This window comes from Phoca vitulina, unplaced genomic scaffold (assembly GCF_004348235.1).
Source record: "Phoca vitulina isolate PV1807 unplaced genomic scaffold, GSC_HSeal_1.0 scaffold122, whole genome shotgun sequence".
In the NCBI taxonomy this organism is placed as follows: domain Eukaryota; kingdom Metazoa; phylum Chordata; class Mammalia; order Carnivora; family Phocidae; genus Phoca; species Phoca vitulina.
In genome coordinates this window covers 350,566-373,461 of record NW_022589825.1, presented here as the reverse complement: position 1 = coordinate 373,461, position 22,896 = coordinate 350,566, and the positions used below count along the sequence as shown (strand labels likewise).

Sequence of the window (22,896 nt, the reverse complement as noted above, 5' to 3'; positions counted from 1 at the left end):
GACCATGGACTCTGAGAAACAAACTGAGGGTTCTAGAGGGGAGGAGGTGGGGGGATGGGTAGGCCTGGTGATGGGGATTAAAGAGGGCATGTATTGAACGGAGCACTGGGTGTTATAAGCAAACAATGAATCATGGAACACTACATCAAAAACTAATGATGTAATGTATGGTGATTAACATAACATAATAAAATTTTTTAAAAATGTAAAAAAAAAAAGAAAAGAAAAGAGGCCATATCAGAGAGGGTAGGAAAGGCAGAGATGCAGTTAGGAGCTAAAGGGAGCCCTGGGACCTTCTGCAGAGGGAGAGACCCTGGCATGGAGAGGGGAAAGAAACAGACTATCACACCAGGAAGCCCACACAGGAAAGATAAATCCCCATAACATTTGGCTTTGAAAGTGAGAGGGGCCAAATTTTATGAGTTGGAAAGGAAAGACTGTAAGTAAGAGTAAGAAAAGTAGGAAGCACAAAAGCAGTAAAAACTAGTATTTCTGTAAAAATCAGTCAAGGGATTCATAAAATAAAAGGATGTTAAATATGACACCATATACCTAAAATGTTGGGGAAGAGGAGTAAAGAATGGGTTCAAACTGAAGCAACCATCAACTTAATATAGACTGCTGCATGTATAAGATGTTATATACAGACATGCCCGTGGCCTTCATCAATACTGCTGGGAGCGTCCACCTGCCATCCACCAGTATGGCAACATAATTACAGTACCACCAGTTGCTAAGTGACTATGGGCTACCATCTCTAGGCTACACCCAGGGAACGGGGAACAGCCAGGCTCCCAAAAGCAAATATGCTGAGTTGCTAGCCATCATCGAGGAGTTGGGGAAGGAAATTAGACCCACCTATGCAGGGAACAAGAGCGCCATGGAGAGACTAAAATGAGGCATTATTCACACCAGAGGACTGGTGTGAGAGTGCTTGGCTGAAAAGGAGTGGAATGCCAGATCCTAGCTGCCTGTTAGTGCGGAAGGTTTTCCATCTTCTTCCAAGATGAGAAGTTACAGCTCATCTCCCACGCTCAGATGAAACTCTTGTTTTCAAAATGGTAGCAGTTTGTTTTCTCCTTCCCGTGTCCCTCCCATGGTTCATGAGGCTCTGAGATTGAGAAATATTTTGCAGATGACTAGGATTTACATTTTAAATAGTTAGGAACTACCCACGATTTTTTTTAAAGCATTGATTTAAAAGTTGCCTGTAAAAGATACTTACCTCACAGCAAAGATACCAGTGTCTCCCTTTCATCCTCTCTTTTGAATACAGTTAGGTTACCCAGATTATTCTTTGTTCCTTTTCATAAGCTAATACAACAACTCTGAGGGTTTTGTTTTTAGTGCATATGTTTGCCACATGGTGTGGATTCCATTTAATGTAACTTCTTTTGTGCTTAATCATTTGCTTGTATGACTATCAGTGCTTTAAGGTCAATTTAAAAAATGCACAAGTTATGAATACAGAAGAAAGAGCAACCTAACAAACCTAACCTAACAAGAAACCCTGAAAATTTTCCTATTGAGACTGTGTATGGATTTCAGTTCCGCCTTTCCTGTAAGTTGATCTAAAAATCTGGAAGAAAGTGAATAAAATTGTTTGCATCTTTGTATGTATTTATTACTTGATGTAATAAAACTTATTTTCATTAACAACAAAAAAGATGTTATATACAAACTGAACAGTAACCACAAATCAAAAATCAGTGATAGATATGCAAAAAATAAAGAGAAAGGAATCCAAGTATATCACTAAAGAAAGCCAGCAAACCATGAAAGAGAGCAAGAGAAGAAAGGAACAGAGAAGAACTACAAAAACAACCACAAAATGGCAATAAATACATACCTACCAATATCAACATAATGAAGGCCATGTGTAAAGAACCCACAGCCTTCATCGTACTCAATGAGGAAAAACTGAGAGTTTTTTCCTTAAGGTCAGGAACAAGACAAGGGTGTCTACTCACCACTTTTATTCAACATAGTACTGGAAGTCCTAGCCACAGCAATGAGACAATAAAAAGAAATAAAAGGCATCCAAATTGGTAAAACTTTCCCTATTTGCAAATGACATAAAACTATATATAGAAAACCCTAGGACTCCACCAAAAAGCTACTAGAACTGATAAATGAACTCAGTAAGTTTGCAGGATACAAAATCAATGTACAGAAATCCATTGCATTTCTACACACTAATAATGAAGCAGCAGAAAGAGAAATTAAGAAAACAATCCCATTTACATTTGCACCACAGTAACAACATATCTAGGAATAAACTTAAAGAGGTGAAAGAACTCTACTCTGAAAACCATAAAACATTGATGAAAGAAATTAAAGATGACACAAAGAAACAGAAAGACATTCCATGTTCATGGATTAGAAAAACAAATATTGTGAAAATGTCTACATTACCCAAAGCAATCTACACATTTAATGCAATCCCTATCAAAATACCAACAGTATTTTTCACAGAACTAGAAAAATCCTAAAATTTATACGGAACCAAAAAAGACCCCAAATAGCCAAAGCAATCTTGAAAAAGCAAACAAAACTGGAAGTATCACAATTCCAGACTTCAAATATGTAGTAATCAAAACAGTATGGTACTGGGACGCCTGAGTGGCTCAGTCGGTTAAGCGTCTGCCTTCGGCTCAGGTCGTGATCCCGGAGTCCTGGGATCGGGTCCCGCATCGGGCTCCCTGCTCCGCTGGGAGCCTGCTTCTCCCTCTGCCTCTGTCTCTCTCTCTCTCTGTCTCTCATGAATGAATAAATAAAATCTTTAAAAAAAAAAAAAAAAAAAAAAAAAAAACAGTATGGTACTGGCACAAATAGATACATAGATCAATGAAACAGAACAGAAAGCCCAGAAATAAACCCCCAATTATATGGTCAATTAATCTTTGACAAAGGAGGCAAGAATATGCAACGGGAAAAAGACAGTCTCTGCAACAAATGGTGTTGGGAAAACTGGACAGCTACAAGCAAAAGAATGAAACTGGACCACTTTCATACACTATACACACATATGTATATACATATATATACACACAAATATGTATACATATTATATATATCAAATGGAATATTATTCAGCCATAAAAAAGATGGAGTCTTGCCATTTGCAACAACATAGATGGATCTAGAGAGTCTAATGTTAAGTGAAATAAGCCAGTCAGAGAAAGAAAAATACCATGTGATTATACTCATGTGGAATTTAAGAAGCGAAATAAATAAATAAGGGAAACAAACTGGTGGTTACCAGAGGTGAGGTGCATGGGAGCATGGGTGAAATAGGTGAAGGGGATTAAGAGTATACTTATCTTGATGAGTATTAAGTAATATAGGGAATTGTTGGATCAATATACTGTACAACTGAAACTAGTATAACATTGTATGTCAACCACTGGAATTAATTTTTTTTTTTTTAAGATTTTATTTATTTATTTGACACAGAGAGACACAGTGAGAGAGGGAACACAAACAGGGAGAGTGGGAGAGGGAGAAGCAGGCTTCCCGCGGAGCAGAGAGCCCGATATGGGACTCGATCCCAGGACCCTGGGACCATGACCTGAGCCGAAGGCAGTTGCTCAACAACTGAGCCACCCAGGCGCCCCTGGAATTAAAATTTTTAAAAAGAGAAGAAACAGACACTAAAATAAGTGATTGGGCAACATATTTGAAAGTCACCAAAAGAGATACACAAATGTCAAATAAGCACATGAAAAGATGCTGAACATCATTAGTTATTAGGAAAATGTAATCCCACTACACCCCTCTGAGAATGGATAAAATAAAAACAGTGAGCATACCACATCCTGGCAAGGCTGTGGAGGATGGAACTCTCATACACTGCTGGTGGCAATGAAAAGTGGTGCAACCTCTTTGGAAAGCAGTTAGTCTGTTTCCATATGATTCTATCTTATACCTACCATATGATCCAGCTTTCACACTCTAAATGTACTTACTGAAGAAGATGAGAGCATATGTCCAAGCAAAGATTATACACAAATATTCATAGCATCTTCATCTACAAGAGCCCCAGATTGGAAAAAGCCCAAATATCTATTACCAGTTGAATGGATAGAATAAATTGTATATATCCACATAATGCAATATTAGTCAATAATAAAAAAGGAAATATTCATATATGCAACAAATAAATCTAGAAATAATTAGGTTAAAGGAAAGCAAACTGACAAAAAAGAATACACATTTATGATTCCATTTACATAATATTGTAGGAAAAGAAAACTAATCCATACTGACAGCTAATCAGGGGTTGCCTGGGAATAGGGTCTGGTGATGTGGAGAGCAAGCCTGGAGAGAGGTAGATGGGGGCATTACAAAGGAGCACAAAGGTTTTTGAAATGATGGATATGTTCATTATCTTGACTGTAGTGTTGAATTCACAGGTGTATACATATATCAAAACTTACTAGAGCACATACTTTAAATATGTACAGTATCAACCCCACTTCAATGAATTATTTAACATATATTTATATATTCACACTTGTCTGATGCAATTAAATCAGGTAGAAGATTCCCATGATTATGTTCTTACAGTATTAACAGACCCACACTATATCTAATCAAATTGGTCCACACTACATAAAACCAAAAAAGAAGTAATCATTTGCAATGAAACTTAACCAGATATTTAGGGAGAGTTGATGTCCATTTCCTTCTGAAGTACAGATACAAAAATATGATATCCTAGGTAAAAATTATAATATTTAAGAGTGGTAATTTTATGGAAAGTGGCTATCATTATAATAAGGCAAAGTCTAGGGTAATAATATTTTAAAAAATACTAAATTCTAGTAACTGACATTTTAACTGATTCTTCAAAAATTTCTGGCTCTTTAAAAAATTTCATTATATAATGGAAAACAAACATGGGTATCAGGAGAGAATCTATGTTACAATGTGAATTTGCTAGGAAGATCTAACAACTGCACATTTCCACATCCATCTATGAGATATGTGAAAATTGAAAGTTATTATATACATGGCAAGAACACTTTAGGTATATTTACTAAAAATGCATATTAAAGACCCACTTCCTTCTCCAAATGGACAATTTATTGCTTTTCAGCAATAATAGGCATCTCTAAGATTGTCCATGAGGGCTACTACACAGCATGTAGCTGCCGATGGAATGAATTTCCACCTGCTAAACCTCTTCTCCCATGATGAGATCAAAGCAGTTTCTCTATTTTTAGGCTGGTTTGTGAACCTCACAGGAGGTATTCCACAACATGCTTTTATTCCTATCTGTGAAATCACTTGAGCCAGGCATCATGTACCACTAAGTATGTGAGGTATTGGGGTCTCCTGAGGACTTTGGCCTTGAATCTGGAGTAGAAGCATCAGCAGCCATCAGGACACAGATCCTCAGAAACTGCCTCCTTCAGGCATCTGATATGAGCTGGGCCACAAGCATGAGAAGCTACATAGGGAGAGACAGATCCAGCTACCAACATGCTTTATTGATGTAACTAAGTGCCCAGCACCATGCTAGGATAATAGGTTAGTGACAATGACACTGATACAATGGGTCATGGTCATAACAACCACATATTATAATGGAATTCTCACCTGGCCTTTTTCTTCTCCTTTCCTTATCTATCCCCTAACAACGAAGTTGGAAAGGAATAATAAGTGGGCTGAATTCATACAGACATTCATGATCCCACAATAACCACAGGGCCATGGGCTTGCTCATGTGTATCACTAAATGTTCTCAGCGATCCTGAGTTAAGTATTCTTATCCCCATTTTAAACTAGGGGAAGATGAGGCTCAAGGTCATTATCTGTCTTCCCTCCTGTACCCCTGCCTTTAGAGGAAAGCAGTTCCAGGACACCCCTTGAGCAGGACCAACACTCATTGGAGCTGGGCCATACCCCAGTGGCTTTACCTACAAGACAGGGTCACCCAGTCCCAAAATGGGAAAAAAGTGACTTGGATCTGGGATCCCTTTGTCTCCCTACACCCTAGGGCAGTTCAGCCCCCACCGCAGGACGGATCCCTCAGCTGAGTCCCAGACACCTAAGAGGCAGGATATGCTCTTCTTGCCAGGCCAGGTCTGTCTGTCACCACGGTTGCCACAATGACTTCACATATCTATGGTAACCAGGATACTCAGGCTGGTCCTTCACATAGGAAATGCCTCCCATCTTGCAGCCATCAGTTGCTGAGTCCTGAGAAGCTGCATCCTCACAGCCACCCAACACCATGGTTTCATTAACTGCATGAAGAGCTGTCCTCAGATGTAAAAATCAATGACTTCCCAGCACATGTTTAACACCTCCTGCATCCATCCATCCATTCATCTGTCTATCCAGTTAACAGGCATTAGGACCAAACTCTACACCATCACTTTGGTTAAGCTTTAGGCTTCTCCAGAATGAAAAAGGAAAGGAAGTAAAGTGTTGAAAGGGTGGGGTTGTAAATTGAGATGTTAAATCTAAGAAGAGATGGCTCCTTGCCATGAAGATTTCAACCTGCTCAATTCTCTTATCATTGATAATTTAAAAATATGCATTAATGCCCTGGGCTTCTCTCCACATCCCTGTCCTCTTTACATATATTCTCCCCTTAGCAGCAAAATTCTAAGAATTCTCAATGCTCATTCACATCCCACTGCACCTGCCTTCAAACTTAGTACTCATCTCTAATCTAACTGGGCTGTGTTTCCCCATGCTTCCACAGAAATTACATTTGCCAACTCAGCAACCACCTCTTTGTCACACTTATAGATCAGGAACGTTGAAATGATTGTTCAAATGGAGGCAAACAGGTATTTTCCCAAGAGGAAAAGATTTCCTTTCCCCCATGACAGAATTCAATTGCTTGGGTATAGAAGAAGATTGTATTGCAGTACGATCAGTAAAAGCTAGAGTTTATCCTAAGAATGCCCCTTTTCCTCCCAGAGTTCCAGAAAGTTCTGCCCGGTAGGTTTGGGCACTTCCCTCCCAGTTTTCAGCTCGGCAATGTTCAAGCTGCAGTTCAGGCTTCTTTCACGAGGTGGCACCAACGTACCGCCATTTTCTCATTCTTTAAAAAGACGTTTATTTATTTTTTAAAAGATTTTATTTATTTATTTATTTGACGGAGAGAGAGACATCGAGAGAGGGAACACAAGCAGGGGGAGTGGGAGAGGGAGAAGCAAGCTCCCCGCTGAGCAGGGAGCCCCATGCGGGGCTCCATCCCAGTACCCCGGGATCAGGACCTGAGCCTAAGGCAGACGCTTAACGACTGAGCCACCCAGGCGCCCCAAAAGACGTTTATTTAAAGAGCCAAAAAAAACCCAAAAAACCAAACAAAAAGCAATACCCTCCCTTAAAATCCAGCCTATGAAGCTATGTACAGAATGATTCTAATTCTGCCTGGGGTGGGGGTGGGGGGAACCTGATAATATAAAAGAAGACTGTAAAAACATATACTCCAGGGTCTGCAGACGATGAAACACCAGGTGGCAGTGGCGCCTTGGCAGTGGGCGGTGGGCGAACAGCAGCTCAGGACAGGTGGGAGGTGACTGAGAGAAAATGGAGCGTCAGAGCGGGATCTGGGCAGGTGTGTCCTGTATCATGGACAGGGGATGACAGATGGGGTGGGGTGGAAGAGAAGGTCTGATTTGTCTGTACAGGGGTAGGGTAATGTAATGTGAATACCGTGTTCTTTGGTAGAGAGCCCTGTGTACGACCTACAGGGCACATCAGTGGACAGTGATGAGGGAAGAGATAAATCAATGAACGTGATATAGATTTGGGGTCAACAGCAGATGGAGCTGCTTTAATATACTTATGAATTTTTCAAACAGAATTGGTTTCATAGAGTACACAGACCGTTTCATGATATTTTTTACTCTGTTGCCAAACGTACCCTTAAAAGAACACTTATGGAAATGGATGTGGTGCTACCTGGTGGGAAGATCTAATACTGCAGCTGTGAAGTTTCAGATAAGGGGTTGAGCAAGGGGGAGAGTGGGGTGGAGGTTTGGGAGCTTGCCAGTGTTTCTTGCAGTTTTATTTAACTGGAACAATCCCTCTGCATTAATCACTTTTCTAGGATATAAAAAAGCACATATTCTGGAATATCTAAACCTGAGATTAAAAGTACTGCTCCAGTCTGAATTACACACACACACACACACACACACACACACACACAGAGTCAATTTAATTTTTTTTAATCTACTTCATTATCTATCTTCATTTCTCCTTGAAATTGAATATAATGGAGACTTTACAAAGTAACTAATATATGTACACATTTCTCAATCTGTTCACAAGTCTTTTTTGTTTCCAAAATTTTATGACAGTACCATTTTTCCTGAATACAACATTCCAAATAATAAAATATATTTATAAAGTGAATTGTCCTGCATCTCTCACTAGACCTACTCCTACCCCCGACCCAAATGGTCTGTTGTCAATAGAATGGTGCCTCCTAACCGCATATCTGAGATATTTGCAAACACTTTCCCCAATGTCTTCACACAATTCTTTGTTAATTTTTACTTTCTTTTTTTTTTTTTAGATTTTATTTATTTATTTGACAAGAGAGAGAGAGACAGCAAGAGAGGGAACACAAGCAGGGGGAGTGGGAGAGGGAGAAGCAGGCTTCCAGCTGAGCCAGGAGCCTGATGCGGGGCTCGATCCCAGGACCCTGGGATCATGACCTGAGCCGAAGACAGATGCTTAAAAACTGAGCTACCCAGGTGCCCCTATGTTTTTTACTTTCAAATTTGCTTTTCAATTTCAATAATATTGTGACTTTAAAGCTTTATGGAGCATAATTTTTTTAAAGGTGAATAACACACTGGGAGCATGTAATGACATCTTATGGAGAGATTAGAGTGTTCAGAGCCCTGGAGGCATTAAAAAATTACAGAAAAATTTCAGAGTTATTCCAAAATTAGCTGTTGATAGGGAGATGACAAAAAGCATTTCCCAATTTACATGAACTCCTCTAAAATCAGTATCCTGGTATAGATATTAGTAATAATGCTGAATAACTTGAATGGCTGTTAGGATTAGATGAGATGAAACATAAAGTACAATTTCTTAAAGCAGTTCTATACAGATCACTTTCCTTCCCTCAAGATAACCTGTCCCAAGGTCAACACCCGAGCTTCTGCCCAAACCCCACTCCCCATTTCAGGGATCAGCCAATGGATGTGGTGCAACACCCAGGTTTCTCAGCACAAGGAGTAGAATTTCATCTCCCCTGAGTGAGTACCCAAGGGGCCACAATAGCAGGGGGGTTGTGATCCAACCATTTCTCCAGCCCTGAAAACCCATCTTTGAAAGGGGAGGCTGCTCTGTGTTCTCTAGGGAGGGCAAGGGATAGAACCTCATTCCCATCTTGCCACTTATTTGGAACAATGACTTAGGCTCTGTCAACCTGAACCTGGTCATTTGTGAAGTGGGACTCACCATACTTTTGTACAGAACTGTTCGAAAGATTAAATGAGAAAAGTTGTCTATATCATACGGCATGTAGTGGAACTTCAGGGGCCCTTTAAATGTTGAGCTAGAACAGTAGGTGCTGGCTGAGCCTCAAGGCTAAGGCAGGCACTGTGAAAAGTTGTTTCTCTTAATGAGGTTATAGATATGTAGAGGAGGGAAGAAAATATCTCTCTGACATGCCTTGAGTCAAATTTTTGGAGACGGAGGTTCTCTACTTTCTTAAGTGATTCAGAATCTCATAAGAGCTGTTCAACATCATGCCCCTGAGCAGACCCTAATACAGTTGCCCATGCTGGGAAGACAGGCTTGTCTGACTCATCTGGTGAGCTCAGTGGTGATAACACCAGGGTAGCACACTGTGGTGTTTGCCTTACTGCTGCTCCTGGACAGCTCCATATCCTGATAGATTTGTAGGAAAATTCTGGACCCATCACACAGTCACCAGTGCAGGGGTCCTCAGAGTCCTCAGAGCATGCATTATCCAGCCACATCACATTAGGATTCCTGCCATCCACTGCCTCTCTGAGAGGCAACAATCCACGAATTACTAGCATTTCATTGACATGCAATTATCCACTCTTCCATTCACCTATGGCTAAATATATATTGATCTCAAAACCCATACTGTTCCACTGGAGATATCCCACTAGCTTCATCCTCATTCAGTCATAGACTTTCTCTCTCTTTCCCTCCCCGCCTTCCTCCTTCCCTCTTTCCTTCTCTCCCTTCTCTGCCTCCCTCCCCACCCACTGGCCCTCAAAATCAAAGTTCCAGAAAGCATTTTCTGCATTCCCTGTTATTCTTCACTTTCCACTGACTTCTTATCTCACTGCACTAGAGCTTCTGTCCCCAGAACAGAACGTGCTCTCACCAAGGTCACAGGCATCTTTTTGTCACCAAGTCATTATTTGTATAAATATATGAAGATATGAATATTACCTTTAATGACTACCTAAAAGACGTGTACTTTTGCAGACTGCTTCTGTCGCTTCATAACAAATCTTTGACTGTTTCCACGCTCTGGAGAATGTGGTGCTATACAAAGTTAAGCTGTCCTGCTCCTTAACTGTGCAGTCCTGGGCCAAGTCCCTATTCTCTGTGTCCCTCAGCTTTTCATTTATAAAATGAGAATGAGCAACAGTATCTATCTCATAGGGGTGCTATGAGCATTAGATGACTCAATAAAAAAAAATCATTAGCACATAAGAAAAATTTAGCCATATTTGTTTTTCTTATATGTCCTTATTAGCATTACTATCCTCTCAGGCATGAAAGATAAGATATAGACTGATGTTTATCCATAATCAATGACTTTTGGGGTATGTGGTTAATGAATGTATTAGTGCTTAGAGCTGCCATAACTAAATAACAGGAACTTCGTGGCTTAGAACTATAGTAAGTTATGATCTCATAGTTCTCAAGACCAGAAATCTGAAATCAAGTGTTGGTGGGACCAGGCTTAGAGCCTGCAGCCTTGAGAGGAGAATCCTTCCTTACCTCTTCCAACTTCTGGTAGCTACTGGCTTTCCTTGGTTTGTGGCAACATAACTTTGCTCTATCTTCACATGGCCTTCTTCCTGTGTGCGTGAAATCTCCCTCTCCCTTATTTATAAGGACACCAGTCATTGGATTTGGGGACCATCCTAAATCCAAAATGACAACTTTTCAAGATCTCTAACTTAACTATATTTGCAAAGACCCTATTTCCAAATAAGATACGGAGGGGGTGGTAGAATTTGGAAATATTTGGGGGGTACACAATTCAATCTACTACAGTGAGACAAGCAAGTTATAAAGTTAAATGTTAAATAAAGATGAGATCTTATGTTTTGCACATAAATATATAAATGTATGAATACATGCATAAATACATAAGTACCTGCATAAGAATACTTGAATACTTCTGGAAGAATATGATACAGATGAAAATATTAAAAAGGCTTTACATTGGGTGGTGAACTTTGAGGTATTATTTTCTTTTCCATGTCATCTACTTTTAACTATAATAAACACCGATTACTCTTGCAATTACACAAAATATTAAAATGGCTGGGAAACATAAGCATTTTCTCCCCCAACCATAGGTAAGCCATTCATTTTAGAACAGAACATCCCTGGGGCCCAGGAAGGGAGACAAGATACTGGAGGGCCCAGCGAGGGAGACAAGATACAAGATTCCACAGGATAAGAGGACACCATTCCCCAAATTCCAAACCACACTACTGAAGATCAATATTTTAAATTTTTGCCTAGTTAACCGAGAAAAAAAACATGGGACCTTAATTAGTTTTCTTTTGCTGTGCCCTAATTCAACAGGAAGGTTGAGGATCTTATAAGATGAAAAGCAGTACTGTACACTGGTTAAAAGTAGGGGCTCAGCAGCCACACAAATTCTGTTCAAATCTAGTCTTGTGACTTGCTAGCCCTGCCCTCACTGTGCCTCAATTCCCTGTTGTGTAAAGTTGAGCAACAATAGCTCTTCCTCCTAGGCTGCAGTGAGGTTGAAATGAATAAGTATAGGTTTAGCACTTACAACAGTTTGGGGCACAGAGGGAATCAGCAATAATATTAACCTTTCTTATCATTATTATCATACCATAATGGACCATTAGTGATTTTACTAGCATTTTTATTATATGGGCTTATATTAATTGGCAAGTATTGACCTTCATGTTTGTTGTAAAAAAAAAAAAAAAGTAGTTTACAAAGCTGTAAGTAGGACATCATCTCATTGCTATTCTTAAATATATATGGCTATATTTGAATGGCAAAATTTCTGAAAATTACAAATTTATTAAACCACTAGTACTTATCCATGAATAGTAGACTTTCAAATGTTTCTAATGATTTTTATTTTGCTTTCATTCATTTTCCATTTTTTATCTACAATGAAAGTGCCTTGGTTTTGGAAGTTAAAAAAAGTAATCAGAAAAATAAATATCTCCAGCCTTTCCCATAGGAAATGGGCTCAGTGTTAGAATGGGGAACATCCCTAAGCCAAAGGAATTAGATAATAGGATGGTCCTAGAACTAATTTATGAATCTACCACATGGCAGTCTTAACTGGACAGCTTCAGGGACACACGGATGCCTAGGGGAAGGGCAAGCATGTCTCTCAAATAAACCTTATATTCTGCAGTCCTACAGTGTCTCTCCTTCCCAGGATTTAGTGAAGGTCATGAGACGAAAGTATTTTTACAACATGCTTCTTTCTGTTCTCTCCAAATAAAGGTACCTTTAACTAAAAGCAGGTTCATGAGTTTAACCCCCAGTTAGCCAAACAGAGAACCACAGGGGAGAGAAAGGGAGAAACTGCATGAGATCACCCAGTGCTCAGCCCATAGCTTCCAGAAGGGAAAATGCTGCAACAGCAGGATTCACGGGCAACTTTAGTCACAGGCTCCTTCAACCTAGGGACCAGGATAACCAACACACATGGATTAAAACAGCTTTGAAATATTTTCCTTGTGCAACTAAAATAGTAAAAGGAAAGGAAAATATACATATGCAGAGCACTTGTAATACAAATTAGCAGCAATAACATGGATGGACCTTGAGGGTATTATCCTAAATGAAATAAGTCAGACAGAAAAAGACAAATACTTCTTTTTCTTTCAAGATTTTATTTAAATTCAAGTTAGTTAACATATAGTGTAGTATTAGTTTCAGGGGTAGAATTTAGTAATTCACCAGTTGCATATAACACCCAGTGCTCATTACATCAAGTGCCCTCCTTAATGCCCATCACCCAATTACCCCATTCCCTCCCTCCATCTCCCCTCCAGCAACCCTCAGGTTGTTCCGTATAGTTAAGAGTCTCTTGGAGCACCTGGGTGGCTCAGTTGGTTGAGCATCCGACTCTTGATTTTGGCTCAGGGTCATGAGATTGAGCCCAACTTCGGGCTCTACACTGATGATGGAGCCTGCTTAAGATTCCTTCTCTCGCTCTCCCTTTGCCCCCCACCCCTGCTCGCACGCACACATGTGCACGTGCTCTCTCTCTAAAAAGAAAAAAGAGAAAAGAAAAAATAGAGAAAAGAGTCTCTTATAGTTTTCCTCCCTCTATCTTATTTTATTTTTCCTTCCCTTCCCCTATAAAAAAAAGAAAGGGACAAATACTGTATGCTACCATTTATATATGGAATCTAAACAAACAAACAAAATAAAACTTATAGAAAAAGGGATCAGATTCGTGGTTACCAGAAGTGAGGGCTAGGGAGAGGGGGAATTGGATAAAGGTATAAACTTCCAGTTATAAGATAAATAAGTAGTGGTGACAGATGGCAGCTATACTTCTGGTCAGCACAGCATAATATATAAATTTGTTGAATCACTATGTTGTACACCTGAAACTAATATTACATTGTATATCAACTATACTCAAATTTTAAAAAAATAGGTAAGTAGTGGAGATGTAATGTAAAAAATGAGGACAGTAGTTAACATTGCTGTGTGGCATATTGGAAAGTTGTTAATAGGATAGATCCTAAGGGTTTTCATCACAAGGAAAAAACTTTTTTTTGTATCTGTATGAAATGATGGATGTTAACTAAAATTTTTGTAATCATTTCACAATATATATAAGTCAATCATTATGCTGTACCCCCTTAAACAAATACTGTGCTATATGTCAATTGTATATCAATAAAATTAGAAAAAAAATTTAAAAAGAAAAAATTAAAGTAAAAAAAATCAGCTCAAGTTCTAAATGGGATACATCCCTAAACCAACCAAGGGATTTGGATGTCTTTAAAAGAAAGGAAAGTGGGGCACCTGGGTGGCTCAGTCGTTAAGCGTCTGCCTTCGGCTCAGGTCATGATCCCAGGGTCCTGGGATTGAGCCCTGCATCGGGCTCCCTGCTCCACAGGAAGCCTGCTTCTCCCTCTCCCACTCCCCCTGCTTGTGTTCCCTCTGTCTCTGTGTCTCTCTCTGTCAAATAAATAAATAAAATCTTAGAAAAATAAAAATAAAAAATAAAAAATAAAAGAAAGGAAAGTTTCGAGTCTCTTACGTGAAAAATCTGCAGAATTTCATTCAAGTACAATTGACTGTTGAACAACACAGGGGTTAGGGGTGCTGAGCCCCTGCACAGTTGAAAATTGGGAGTATAACTTTTAACTCCCCAAAAACTTAATTACTAATATCCTACTGTTGACTAGAAGCCTTACCAATAACATGCAGTTGATTAACATATATTTTGTATGTTATCTGTATTACATACTGTATTCTCACAATAATACCTTTTTCTTAATTTTTTTTGTATATCTAGGCTACACAATTCATCTGCTTTTTTTTTCAAATTGTTGCAAATCTCCCAAATTTTCCAATACATTTATGGACCTAAGCACTGAATGCAGTACTTAGGTCCACGTGTAAGTGGACCCATGCACTTCAAACATGTTGTTCAAGAGTCAACTGTACATTTAAAATCATAGACAAAATGGATAAATTTTTTGAAAATTACAACTTATTCACATTGACCCCAATAGAAACAAAGAGTCTAACCAGGCCAATTACATGAAGAAACAATGAATGAGTTTAAATAATTCTCTCATGAAAAAGCACAGGATGAGATCTTTCCAGAGAATTCCACCAAACCTTTAAGAGTTTAAACTATTTCATGGGCTTAGAAAATATGTAAAATGCTGAAGTATAAGACTGATTTTAAAAACAGTAACAATTTCACAAAAAAATAAATTACACAATAGTATCTATAAGAATATGAAGGAATGTTCTTTTTTTTTTTGAAGGAATGTTCTTAAATAAAATATTACCAAACACAATTGAATAGCACATAAAAATAGATGATGACCTTATAAAGCTTGTTCCAAAAATGCAAAGGTGTTTCAATATCAGGAAATCTATTAATACAATCTAGTGTATTAACAGAGCCAAGGAAACAATTATATGACACCTTCATTTGCAGAAAGGTATTTATCAACATCAACACTCACTCATGTTTTTAAAAAACTCCATAAAATTGGAATTGGTGGGTAATTGCTTAACATGAAAATATGTAACTTGTTGTGATGAGTACTGGGTGTTGTATGTTAGTGATGAATCACTGAATTCTACTCCAGAAACCAATATTGCACTGTATGTTAACTAAGAAAAATTTAAATTAAAAAAGAAAATATGTATACACACCTCAGACAAAAAGCTAGCATTCTACTAAATGGAGAAACACTAACGGCATTCCTTCTAAAGCTCAGAAAACTAAAGATAAATCATCATCATCATCATCATCATCATCTTGAAATCGGGAGAAAGAATGCATTACTTAGGGGAAGAAAATGGCATGAAGGATAGCATATTTCTTGTCAAAAATTGTGTAGTCCAGAAGGAAGTGGCACATTTTTCAAGTGCTGAAATAAAGGAATGGTCAACCTCAAATTCTATCTCCAACTAAATTATCCTTCAAGAATTAATAGCACTAAAAAGACATTCTTAAATGAAGGGAAACTAAGATTATTTGTCACCAGCAGATATACCCTAAAGAATGGGTACAGGAAACAGAAAGGAATTGATATAAAAAGAAATTCAGGAAAATATGGAAGGAAAAAAGAACAACAGAAAGCACAAAAATATGGTTAAATATTTTCCTCTTCCTCTTGAGATTTCCAAATTCTGTTCTATGGTAGAAGCAAAAATTATAACACTATCTGATGTGGTTCTTAATATATGTCAAGGAAATACTGAAGACTGTATCACTATAAATGGTAGATGGTAAAGGGATTGTATTGACCACACCAGCAGAAAGTGCTGGGCATGCAGGTACTCACCACTGTTTGGGGCACCTATTATTCATGAATGTATGAATCAAGAAATGAATGAGAGATATCCTGAGATAAGGGCATACCTTTTCCCCATATTCTAACTAGATGGTTATGAACTGAACATCACTTCTTAAGACATTTGGTTACTTTGACCTCAGTGATCTTTTCTCTTTCCTTAAAAAATATCTCTATTGGAATGCAATGCTTTCCAGGTGTTCCAAACTGTACAAATACTACATATCTTACTTCATTAGCTCCATTCCCTGGTTATTAGATACTTCTGCTCTAAGGTCAAAGGACTCAGGACAGCCTAGGAATCATCCTTTGCATGTTTGTTAATTTCTACCTTCAGTAAGCTGGCAGAAAGATGAATTTAGAGATAAATGGAAAGAGCACTGTGGGTCCACCTGGGAAAACACTGAAGCTACCCAAAAAGAATCCAGGATAGGGCCAACTGTGTATGTGCATGCAGTTAACATGACTGAAATCCAGAAAAAAACCCACATCCCAGGTGAGATCCTGTGCAGAGTCTACTGAACACAGTTTAAAAGTTCGGGTAATGTGAACACATTTAAAAAGGTCAAGTAGTATGGACAATAGCAAAATGCATTTTTGTGTAAAGTATGCAGAGCTCATGTTTCTACCACAGCACAGTTACCCAATCATCAGGGGGTGTTTGGTCAACAAATCCAGCTCCAGTTGTGGTCATGGTGCCACATTTAACCCTGCAGAAATTATAAGTGTGCAAAAGCAATATGTAAAAGACAGTGACAGTGAACGTTAAATTTTGCTTAAACTTGTCCAAGCCGTGTGGTTCTCTGATATAACCCACTGAACTTATGAAAGGAGTTGAGGCAACAAAGGAGGAGAAAAGCCTCACCGAGTGATCTCTGGGAGGATACAGAAATGAAACAAATGAAAGCATGGAGAGAGAGCTAACGCACAGAGAGAGTGTTCTGGTTATGCGACTGCAGGAGGCAGGCAGAAACTTGCTGACACATGGGATTCTATGGGACCCAGGGTCAGTGAGAAATGAAAAAGTATCATTTCCAGCCAGTGTGGGGTTCCATTAATGGTAAATCCTTCCCCTTGATGTCTGCTTCTACTTTAATGAAGGTTTAGGGAGCTGAACATCAAATCAGCTTTACTACTGCCGGTGCTCCTGGTTTTTTCCTGCCCCCATGGACCAGTGAGACATATAGGGCACTTTCCTTCTCACCAACAGTTGTGTCATTTCAGTGTGTAAAGGGACTACATAGCATCCCATGGAAGCAAATGTGTCCTTTTAAAATCTCCAATCAATCCTAAACCAGGGTGGTCTCAGCCCCCTAGAGTGTCCAGTCAGTTACCTCTGAGCCCTGTCTGCTCACCTGGAGGCCCCCATTCTTCACCAGTCAGTTTGGACTCCCTGTCCCCACCCTCCTATTCATCATCCATAACTCCTGCCCACTGTGCCAGGCCCAGTTCCTCTTTGAGGAGTGTCTGACGACTCCAGTGAACCCTCCCTCCTCTTTATATATTAAGGAGGTTCTACAAAGGTCACTATAACTTCTAAAAGGACGAGGACCCTATGAAACCATTACCATGACCTCTGCAGCCCCCAGGCCACTGAAGGTGTAAAGAGTGATGGATGCTCAGCGAACACCTGCTTCATAGTGCAGGTCACAAGCAAGGGAAGGAACTCATCCTGGGATGGCTCAGGTACTGAGACCCAGGAAGAGCTCCTGACTCTCAGTGCAGTCTTCTTCCCTGCCAAGCCCCCAGTCACCTCTTCCTGGAGCTTCCAATAGGTTCCAGACCCAATTATGTGCAGTCCTAATGTGAACAAGGAGGGCACCAATAGAGGAGAGGAAAAATACAATTATTACCATGTGAAGGGTGAGGACTTTCCCCAGCCCAGCTCCTTTACACTGCATACCACACAGATGGCACCAAATTTCCTACGTAATACGTGTTTGTGTGTGTGTGTGTGTGTGTGTGTGTGGTGTTCTCTACTTCTTACATTCCCAAATGCTCACTAAAATATAGTAATTCTATTGAGACTAAGAAACAACATCCTTGTTAAAGATCAGAAGAATTGGAATGGGAAGGCAGCAAACACTGGCATTGTGAATGATGTACCACATACTGAACTGCAATATCAATGAAGTTTTCTTCTGGAACTCCTCACAATACTCCCTGAGTATAAGGGCCAGGAGGGACATATGCAACATGTAATTTTAATAAATAGATATAAAGTTAGATCATATATATATAATAAATAATAATAATATATAGTAAATATATATTACATATTATAATATTCATTACATATTATATATTATTACATTATACATTTATTAATTATATAATATATAAGTATTACATAATATGTATTATATTATATAATTAATTATGTATAATAAACAATATATATGATATTAAATATATTTTATATATATTATGCATGATATACATATTAGGTATACATAAATAAATCATCAAGGTGGAAGATAGCTGTGTATGTATGCAGTGAAAATGTGTAAAGCAGTATTATATTTTGTTCATGGAAGCTAAGAGAGTAGATCTTAAAAGTTCTCATCACAAGAAAAAAATTTGTACCTATGTGTGGTAACCGATGTTAACTAGACTTATTGTGGTGATCATTTTGTAAAATATACAGGTACTGAATTATTATGTTGTACACCTGAAACTAATATAATGTTATATGTCAGTTATATCTCAATAAGAAAAAAAGACAATGTACATAAAAAGCAATATAAATCCCCAACAAATACTTAGAAACACACCACACATAAATAAAATGAAAAAAGAATCATATTTAGTCAGTCAAACAAGTCAAAAATATAATGTAGGGGGTGCCTGGCTGGCTCAGTCAGTAGAGCATGTGACTCTTGATGTTGGAGTTGTGAGTTCAAGCCCCAGACTGGGCCTAGAGCTTACTTAAAAAAAATTTAAAAATAAAGACAATAAAAAAATATAAAAAATAATGTAGAATATGGGCCTCATTATGCAAAAGAATATATATCTCAACATGGATTTATAGATATTTATGTGTGATTAAATATAAGTTAGTATATTATATAGAGAGAAAAAAGTCTGGAGAATAGGTATGAATAAATCAACAGTGACTATATTTGTATTATGTAGGGGGAGAAGGTGAAGACAGAAAGGAGAGACAGAATAATTTTAATTTCTAATGCACTGTGATATTGCTTGATATGTCTTAAACAACTAAACCATTAACTGGTGATGTGACAAATACTGAAAGGTGGGGCCGTGCCTAAGGGTCACTGGCACACACTGTTAAGCAAAACGAGTACTCACTGAATCTGAAACAGAGAAAGATATTCCCACACAAGGCAACAAACCTGGCACAGGCTATGTGGGCTCTTTATCTCTTGGAAAATAAGTGTTCCAGGCCCAAGGCCCATTCTTACTGTAACTGAGTGGGAGCTGAAAGACTGTGCACATAAGCCTTTCATTCCCAACAGGCAAGAATGTAGCAGGATTACCACCAGTGTGTAGAAAACTCCAGAAAGTTTTGCCTATACAATAAAATCAATATACTACCCTCACTCTCTCCCATTACCTCACCCTTTGCCAGGTTCCCTAGAAGAGGCTTTTACACCTGCAACTGACTCTGATCACCAGGTGGCATCTTTCTCCATTTTCTATAGGTTATTTTTTTCCCAATGAAAAGGCATAATTTTTAAAAATCAGACACAAAATGTTTTCCTCAAAGCAGATTATGAAACAATAAGTACTTAGTGATCAAATTCTCTTTGAAAAATTCATATGCTTATAAAAATACTGAGCAGACATATACATGGTTTCCTGTTCTGCTTATTCCTACATCTCACTAATTTATTAATGTGTATTGGGTTTTTACTTTGTACCAGGCACTGTCAGTCCAATTCAATATCTGTATCCCACACCTTGTCTCTCTTGATCTCTAGACCTGCATAATTGGAAATGTCCACAGGCAGCAAGATGGGTATTAGCACTCACCCCATGGGGTGATGAAACTTGACCTCAAATGGACTCCATTCCAAGCAAGTTTAGTCCAACTTTCATCCTGAGTCCCGGAAATTCAGCATCCAAACAGGAAATCATGTGGTTTAGAGGTGAGAATTTGAACCTTGAAAAACTGTCGCACCTTGTAACCCACACCTCCTTCCTCCTGCATAGCACTAACAGGCTCCTACTTTCTCCTCAAAGATCTCACTCATAGAAAGTAAAGAACAAGGTCAGTCTTGTTTCTTCTCATGGCGAGAACTACCTACACATTTTACTCTTTCCTTTAGCCCTTTGTTAGATGAGAGTGGTGGATTTCTGAACTGGTTTTGTGCCTGCCTCATCCCTGAAGGCAAGTCCTTCCCACTAGTATTCTCAGGTAACATGGAGTTTCTGCTTCATCTTAAGACTAATATAACATAATAAAAAAATTATTTAAAAAAAAGGAAGGGAAAATACATTAAAAAAAAAAACCTCCTCTCTCAGTTGGAGGGGCCTAGATCCACAGGAGACAGAAAAGAATAGAGCCAGAGTCTCAAAGACAAGGATTAGGACCCTTGTCCAAACATCTAATTTTCCTGATTTATGAAATAGTTTTCATAGATTTCTCACATCATATTCACTTTCCCTCAGGGTTCCTCTTTTTTTTAAAAAAAAATTATTTATTTGAGACAGAGAGAGTGAGCGAGAGAGAGAGCATGAACAGGGTAGAGGGGCAGAGGGAGAGGGAGAAGCAGACTCCCTGCTGAGCTGGGAGCCCTACGAGGGGCTTGATCCCAGGACCCTGGGATCATGACCTGAGCAGAAGACAGATGCTTAATGACTGAGGCACCCAGGCGCCCCCCCCTCAGGGTTCCTCTTAGAGAGCCTGTGAGGAAGCAGGATTCTGATGCATTGCTGGAGATACAGTACAATCTCTGTAGAGGGGATTTGATGCTATCTAGTAAAAATACACAGGTATTTAAGGTATACCTACATCCTAGAGTACTATACAGCTATAAAAAGCAATGAGTACTCCCTTTCTCTACTGCTATGGAGTGATCTCCAGGATACACTGTTCAGTGAAAAACAAGGTATAGAAAAGTATGTAAAGCTGCTCCTGTCCAATGCAGTAACCACTAGCCACACATGGCATTTAAACTTAACAAACCAAATTTAAACAACACAATAAATTCCATTCCTCATTAGCACTCACCATGTTTCATATTGGGCAACATAGATACAGAACATTTTCATTTCTACAGAAATTTCTATTGGACTGCACTGGTGCAGAATATGCCACCTTTTACCTAAGAACAGGGGTAAAAACTAATATACGTGTTATATTTCCTTATATTTTTAAAAACTGAAAGGATAAATAAAACCTGATAAAAAAAATGATTGTCTATAAGGGGATAGAGGAACAGCCCATTTTGGAAGCCAGTGATGTATATATTCTCATCAAAATGTAAAATGGGACTTCTGGTTTCTGGTCCAGCATGTGAAAAGTTGGAAGTTAACACACTATTCTAAAAAGTTAAAAAGCTGAATGAATTGAAAAAAAAAAAATCAACAACTCATCTTAGATCCAAAAGAGATGTGAGATACTAACTACCAACCTAGAATTCTGTACCCTGTGAAATTATCCTTCAAAAACAGAATAAAGACTTCCTCAGGAAAAAAGAAAAGAGGGAATTTGTTGCCTTGCAAGAAATGTTAGAAGTTCTTTAGAGACAGGGAAAATGATGTAGGTAGAAAACTCAAATCTACATGAAGAAAAGGAAGAGTGAAGGTAAAATAAAAACTTTTCTTTATTCTTAATTGATCTAACAAGTTTGTTCAAAATAATAATAGCAACACTGTCCTTGATTATCTATGCTTATGTATACACTTATGCTTGTGTATAAGTAAAATGAATGGCAGCAATAAGACCAGGATGGGAGCAAGGAATTAGGATTATTTCATTATTATGAAATATTTGCATTACTCATAAAGCTGTATAATGTTATTGGAATGTAGAATTGGATTAATTATAAATATGACAACTTCTAGAACAACCACTTAACAAAGTTTTTTTAAAAAGTATAATTGAGGGGCACCTGGGTGGCTCAGTCGGTTAAGTGTCTGCCTTTGGCTCAGGTCGTGAACCCAGGGACCTGGGATCCAGCCCCGCATCAGGCTGCCTGCTCAGCAGGGGCCCTGCTTCTCCCTCCTCCCTGCTTGTGTTCCTTTCTCTCTCTCAAATAAATAAATAATCTTTTAAAAAATAAAATAAAAAAATAAAAAGTATAATTGAGGGGCGCCTGGGTGGCTCAGTCAGTTGAGTCCAGTTCTTGATTTTGGTTCAGGTCATGATCTCAGGGTCGTGAGATCGAGCCCTGTGGCTGACTCCACGTGTGCAGAATCTGCTTGAGATTCTCTCTCCCTCTCCTCCTCCCCCAGCTCACTCTCTCGCTCTCTCTCTAAAATAAATAAATAAAATCTTTTTTTAAAAAGTATAATTGATAGGGGCACCTGGCTGGTTCAGTCAGTAGGGCTTATAACTCTTGATCTTGGGGTTGTGAGTTTGAGCCCCACATTGGGTGTAGAGATTACTTTTTAAAAAAATCTTTAAAAAAGTATAATTGATACACTCTCAGAAAGA

The 22,896-nt window shown here is 38.6% G+C and overlaps 1 long non-coding RNA gene and 1 pseudogene across 4 annotated transcripts in view; one reads left to right on the top strand and one right to left on the bottom strand.

Annotated features, from left to right (window-relative positions):
* LOC116628544 overlaps positions 1–1,325 on the top strand; it is a 7,589-nt pseudogene extending 6,264 nt beyond the window's left edge.
* LOC116628545 overlaps positions 1–22,896 on the bottom strand; it is a 91,209-nt gene that overhangs the window by 52,975 nt on the left and 15,338 nt on the right. The window lies entirely within an intron of this gene.